At 36.8% G+C, this 5,613-nt stretch overlaps 1 long non-coding RNA gene across 1 annotated transcript; it reads right to left on the bottom strand.

Annotated features, from left to right (window-relative positions):
* Positions 1-3,909: 3,909 nt before the first annotated feature.
* LOC109586383 (uncharacterized) lies at positions 3,910-4,307 on the bottom strand. The gene is made up of 2 exons (XR_002186997.1): positions 4,203-4,307; positions 3,910-4,150 (listed from the first exon to the last, which is right to left on the bottom strand). It is a non-coding gene; the product is annotated as an uncharacterized LOC109586383 (long non-coding RNA).
* Between the last annotated feature and the right edge of the window lie 1,306 nt (positions 4,308-5,613).

The raw sequence follows: 5,613 nt of genomic DNA, 5'->3' as shown, positions 1-5,613 counted from the left end.
ACAAAAAAATCTCCACCTATGGGTGGGGTTTCAAACTTTGTATATCAACCCTGCCCTGGTGTCACCTCGTTGGCCTTTTTTCTAACTCCTAGAAGATACACCATATTTGTTCAGTTTCAGCAATGTTGGATTCCTGTTTGGACAAAGAACCAGACCAACATCATAAATTATTGGATGGAGGAGGGCAGAGTACCCTTCTCCAGTTACTGAAGTTTACCAGAGCTGACCAGAGAGTCAGCTCTGAACTTAATGCTCAGGAGCAAGACGGAGTGGAGTGATGGTGGAATTAGAGAAGATCAAATCCTCTCTCACATCTGTGGAGAACTGGATCAAAGCCTTGGAAGGGCAAAGCCCCCCAACCAAGTGTAGTCATTCCGAAAGAGTCACACTTGGTAGTGATGATCCGGCTTTACCCTGGGCAAACAGATGCCCATCGCCACAGGGAGATTTTGCTCCGGGCTCTTGGGAGGAGGAGATGGATTTCTCCAGCTCCTCTAAACTGAAGCCACCTGTAAGCAAGCTGTCAGAGAGCAGCAAGACTGTGGTGGCACTCTCCTTGTCAAAACTTCTCTCAAATGAAAGAAGGAAGATGAGGAATCTGTTTGATGCACCTGACTTAACTGAGACAGAATTACGCGACTGGATTCTCTTTAAATCAACAGTGGTTAAAAAGGAGACAACAAATACTGTTCAGGAGCTTGCTAGTCTACTAGCCCTGATATATGATCCAGCTACTCCCCAGTTAGCCATGCTTAGGGACATAGAGCGTGATGGGAGGAGTTAGTTATCTGTGGATCAATTCAATGCTGCATTAACCACAGCAGTCCAATTGCTTGGTAATGCGTCAGCCCAGGTCTCAAGATTGAGACGGAGAAAGATCCTAAATGCTATTAATCCTGAGATTCAGGATCTAGCTGATGAGGACATTTTTCTTCATCTGCTCCATATTTATTTGGAGAGAAGTTTGAACCAAGGATGATGAGCAGGGCAGAATCTCTCAAGATCCTTTCTTCTGCTAAGACTCCTCATCAGCCCCAGACAAAACAGTTTTTTCAAGGGAGCCGCCCCACTGCCCCCCAAAATGGAGGCGGCTCGACACGATGAGGAAAGTCATGGTGGACGACCAAGGAGAGCAAACAGGCCCCACCAAGGAAGTGACTTCTCCTCTGAAGGACCATGCATGTCAAGGCAGAAACCTACATACACCATGCACAAATCTTTTGATTTATCAGAGTATAATAAAAGATGTTTTGGTCAAAAGGGCGATTTTACCACCCAAAGTGGTAAGTAAACAAACAACTGCAGGGAGGTTAACACTATTCCTTGCAAATTGGCTGAAAGTCACCCACGATTCTTGGGTGATGGAGACTGTCAAAGGTTACAGGATAAAGTTCCTGTCTGAGCCTATTCCAAGGTCACCCCCCAAAAAGGGAGTGACACTATCCTCAGAGCAAAGCCTCGTAGGGGAGGAGATACTGAAGATACAATCCAAAGGAGCAGTGACAGAGTTAGCTCCCAAGGAGGAAAACAGAGGCTTCTTCTCAAGCCTTTTCCTAGTCCCAAAAAAGGACAAAGGGATGATGGATAAAAAAATCAAGGAGACACACCCACGGGGCGGGAGGTATCATGCCTCCTGAGCAAGCTCAATGCAGTCTCCCAGGCAGTTACTCCAGGTCCTCTTTTGAGAGTCCACTATCATTCCCAGGAACTCTATCTCCTGGGTTGGAGCGGTCACCTTCTTTTCTGGGTGACTTATAAAAGCTCTAAGTGTGGTAAGCACAGGACCTCTTTTATCCGGTATAGCAAGGCTGCAAATGTTGTGGCAGCTATTTTGAAGTGGGGTCAATCCTACATAGTAATGCTATTGCTTTACTAATATAATAGAATCATTCGATCCACATGATAAATCTATTTTATATCATCAACCTTTAAGTGGGGGCTCACCATTTTGAAATGTTGGATAAATAATGAGAGCACTATGTTTGCCGATTTTTTTGTAATTGAGTATTGGTGCTTCTTAGCTTCGTGATGTTACCTTTACTCATTTAATAGTAAAGTTTTAATATGCACATCAACATGTAAAGAGCTAAAGCAGATATTGCACAGTCATAATAAGAAATGGAGGTACATGTATCTTTCAAGTTGCATGTGTGATGCTGCTACAATTATACTTGGTAACTGTAAGACCCATTTTATGTGTTCCATGTTATATATACTTCATGTGGTTCTAAGTCACTGACATCAATCTTGGGAAAAAAGGCTCATCTTCAATGCTTTCACCTTCAACTCTGGTAGTGCAACCATCAGGAGACACAATAGTATTAACTGTTACAGTTTCCTCATAAGTTCATTGCAGCCATATTCATCCCTATTGCATAATTGAGGGAACTGTACAATTTCTGTCAGAAACAGATCAAAAGGACATCCTTCTTTGGCCTTCACGAGAACTTGAACATTTCTTATGGTTTTATCTCATGCATATACCATATAGAAATAAATTTTGGTTGTAGCTAAAGTTGGCAAATTTGGCATTTTGATAGCCATTCACCAAAATAAAAATCCACCATTATGCACATGCTTAATGGCACATGGCCACAAATTCGCCATATTTATATATGCCAGTCACCAAAAATTTAGCCATTTGCCAAATTTAACTCCCTCCAAAATGTCCTGTTATACAGTATTTGTTTTTGATGTTATGTAGAAAGTTTGAGTTTATTTTCATCAAAATTTGATTTTTACGCTGAATAATGGAGCTATTGTTATTGTCTGTAATTTATATATAATAATCATTTTAGCCTCATTGTGTTATAACATTAATAAATTCTTAATTGTGAGCTTAACATGCAATCCTTTTATTACATCAATTGTTTTAGATGAATATATGGATGGAGAGGCTATATCACTTGCATTTACAAGCAAGCCAGGACTTGATTGTTTGTTGCCAGTTGTTAAAAAGTGTGGCACACATCTAAAACTTTACTCTTTTCTAAGAAATTTTGGAGTCAGATTTAGAAGTATGCTTTGTTATAATGTTTTTTCATGCTTTTAGGCATTAACTATTTTTTTAAAGCAAGATTTCAGACCTGCCAGTCCATCTCTAACTTGCAATGTACGAAAATTATAGTTCAAATTAAAATTTATTACCATCAATATTTATAGGAGAATTACTATTCACCATCTAGTTCTGATGCAGGTGCTACATTTGCTACTCCAAAAACAGTATGAAGAAATTTTTTATTTACTTATTAATGATTTCTTTAGGCTTCAGTGAAGTCTGCGTCTGTCAACCTTTTTCCTACTTCACATTCAATTCATTCATCCTCTAGTGATTACAGTATAAATGAGGTATGTGTTCCTTGGGTTATTGTTATTAATTTTTTAATTTATTTTCTGGAACATACCTGATCAATTTCCTATTCCTGTTTTGTTCGAGTACTCATTTGGATAACAAATGTTTTACAGATGATCGTCTTTACATGATAAATTCCTTTAATTACATTCGTAGTTGTAAACTTTAAAATAAACAAATATTAATGGTATTCATACTTACTTCATAAGAAGTGTGAAGTAAAGCACAGGTTATGTATAGCACTAGCTTATTAAGCATATTATTGCAGTTTTTGGACTTGTGATGTAAAATCTTGGAGTTTTCAGCGAAAAACTTTCAGCCGTAACACTCATTCAGACGCTGAAAGATTTAGCTAATTTTCATTATTCAACTAATTGTGCATGCCTACCTATTGATGTCGAACAAAGATCAGGATTGAACTGTAAAAACACGTGTTCTTTTAACATAATGCTAATTGTCAAAACAATGCAGATGGAGTGACAATGGGCTTCTGTTCTAATAACAATGACATAGTGTTGCAATAATTATAAAAAGACTTGTCCTAGTTGTCAGAGAACTTTATATCCAATGTAAACTGCTAAAAAATCAAAATATATACTTCCAACTTTCAGTCTATTCAATATTAAAGATGTAATGTACTAAATTAAAGATGGATGTTGACAATGCACTACATTCACAGTGCAATTTTTGCTCTATAGCAAAAAAGTACTGTGGCACCACATCTTCATCTGGGTCAAAAAATCTAACGATATAAGGATGATTGTTTCGATCAGCCACCTCAGATAACGGAGTTCCACACTAAAGTAATAAAATAACAGTGAATATAATTCCATGTCTTGAAGTATCTTACCATAGCATTAAGTAAAATAAATGGAATATCATATGAAGTAAAGCTCCTGCTCTTTGCTTTCCTTCATGACTTAGTTAACAATGCACATCAACATTTTAAGCATTCATATCTGACAAAGGACTGGAAAGTTATTGCATAAAGAGATGAATTTTATTGTATAATACACAATGAAGTTGTGTGTTATACATACTTTTACGAAATTTTTCATTAATGACCTTCGAAGATGACTTGGATCCAGCAGAACTATTCCAGCTGCATGTTTTAATATAGCAAATCTCCATTTGCTCCAGTTAGCTTCCAATGACTCCTTTAAAACAAAGATAATAAATAAATAAAATAAAAAAATTAATTTAAAGGAAACATGAAGGAATACACATTTGTACCAACCATGCATTACGCCATTAAAATAAGACAGGATATGATATACTGAAAACAAACATTAATTCATTGTAAGTATCCTTGTATACATACATGTGGCATGATAGATGTACTGTAAGTCCGTAATACATGTTTTAGGGTAAAATTATCCTTTTCCCCATTATTAAAAGTCACTCCCTTTACTTATATTAATCTTATCTGTATACATGTATGTATCATAAAGTTATACTTATGTACACATATCTCTTTTCTATCCTTTTATCTATATCCCATTTTCATCTCTCCTCATAATAGTATATAATAGTGTACAGTCCATTTATTTACATCTTGACAGTAGCTCCCATAGCACTCTTAAGCCTTGTTCACAATACGACAATAAATAATACAACTGAAGCGGTTTGTACCACTACCACTTTGTGTGACTATTTCTAGTTGTTCACAAAATTTCGTCTACGTCTTAGCTCTGTATGTTTTGTATGAGGAGTTAATAAAACCATAACTCCTCCCATCAAAATGTCTAACAATGAAACTAGGTCAAGGCTACTATTCCTCCTTATTCTTCGACGAAGGAGAAGAAAGAAGAGGATAAAGTCTAGGAGAGCAATCATCAACTAAGTGGGGAATATCATTGTCTCTTACAAGAATTAAAGACAAATTTCAGTAGTACAGAATGAAAGAATGAAAGAATCAATGACAGACAGACACAAGAAATAGCTACATATATACCTTGCATAAGCAAGACCAAGGAGCTACTAATAATTTTTTAGAAAATAATTTACACCCACAAGACATAATAGTTCTCAAAAGAATGTATATTCCTAACATATTTATGGCTGCAGCTCCAGTACAAAATGAGATATGACAGTAATTACTCATTATTAACATTCAGAATGATTTCCTAAGTCTGGCTAGTCACTCTCTTTCCTTGTTTTGCGCTTTAGCACATATAGTCACCATTTCAAAAAGTAACACCCACTATAACAATGAAGGTGTGGCCTCTCCAAAATGGAGGACAAGCTCAAGTGTTATGTGG

This window comes from Amphimedon queenslandica, unplaced genomic scaffold (assembly GCF_000090795.2).
Source record: "Amphimedon queenslandica unplaced genomic scaffold, v1.1 AMPQUscaffold_12885, whole genome shotgun sequence".
NCBI classification, from domain to species: Eukaryota; Metazoa; Porifera; class Demospongiae; order Haplosclerida; family Niphatidae; genus Amphimedon; species Amphimedon queenslandica.
The sequence above is the reverse complement of the archived record's forward strand: the minus strand, read 5'-3'. Positions and strand labels throughout refer to the sequence as shown.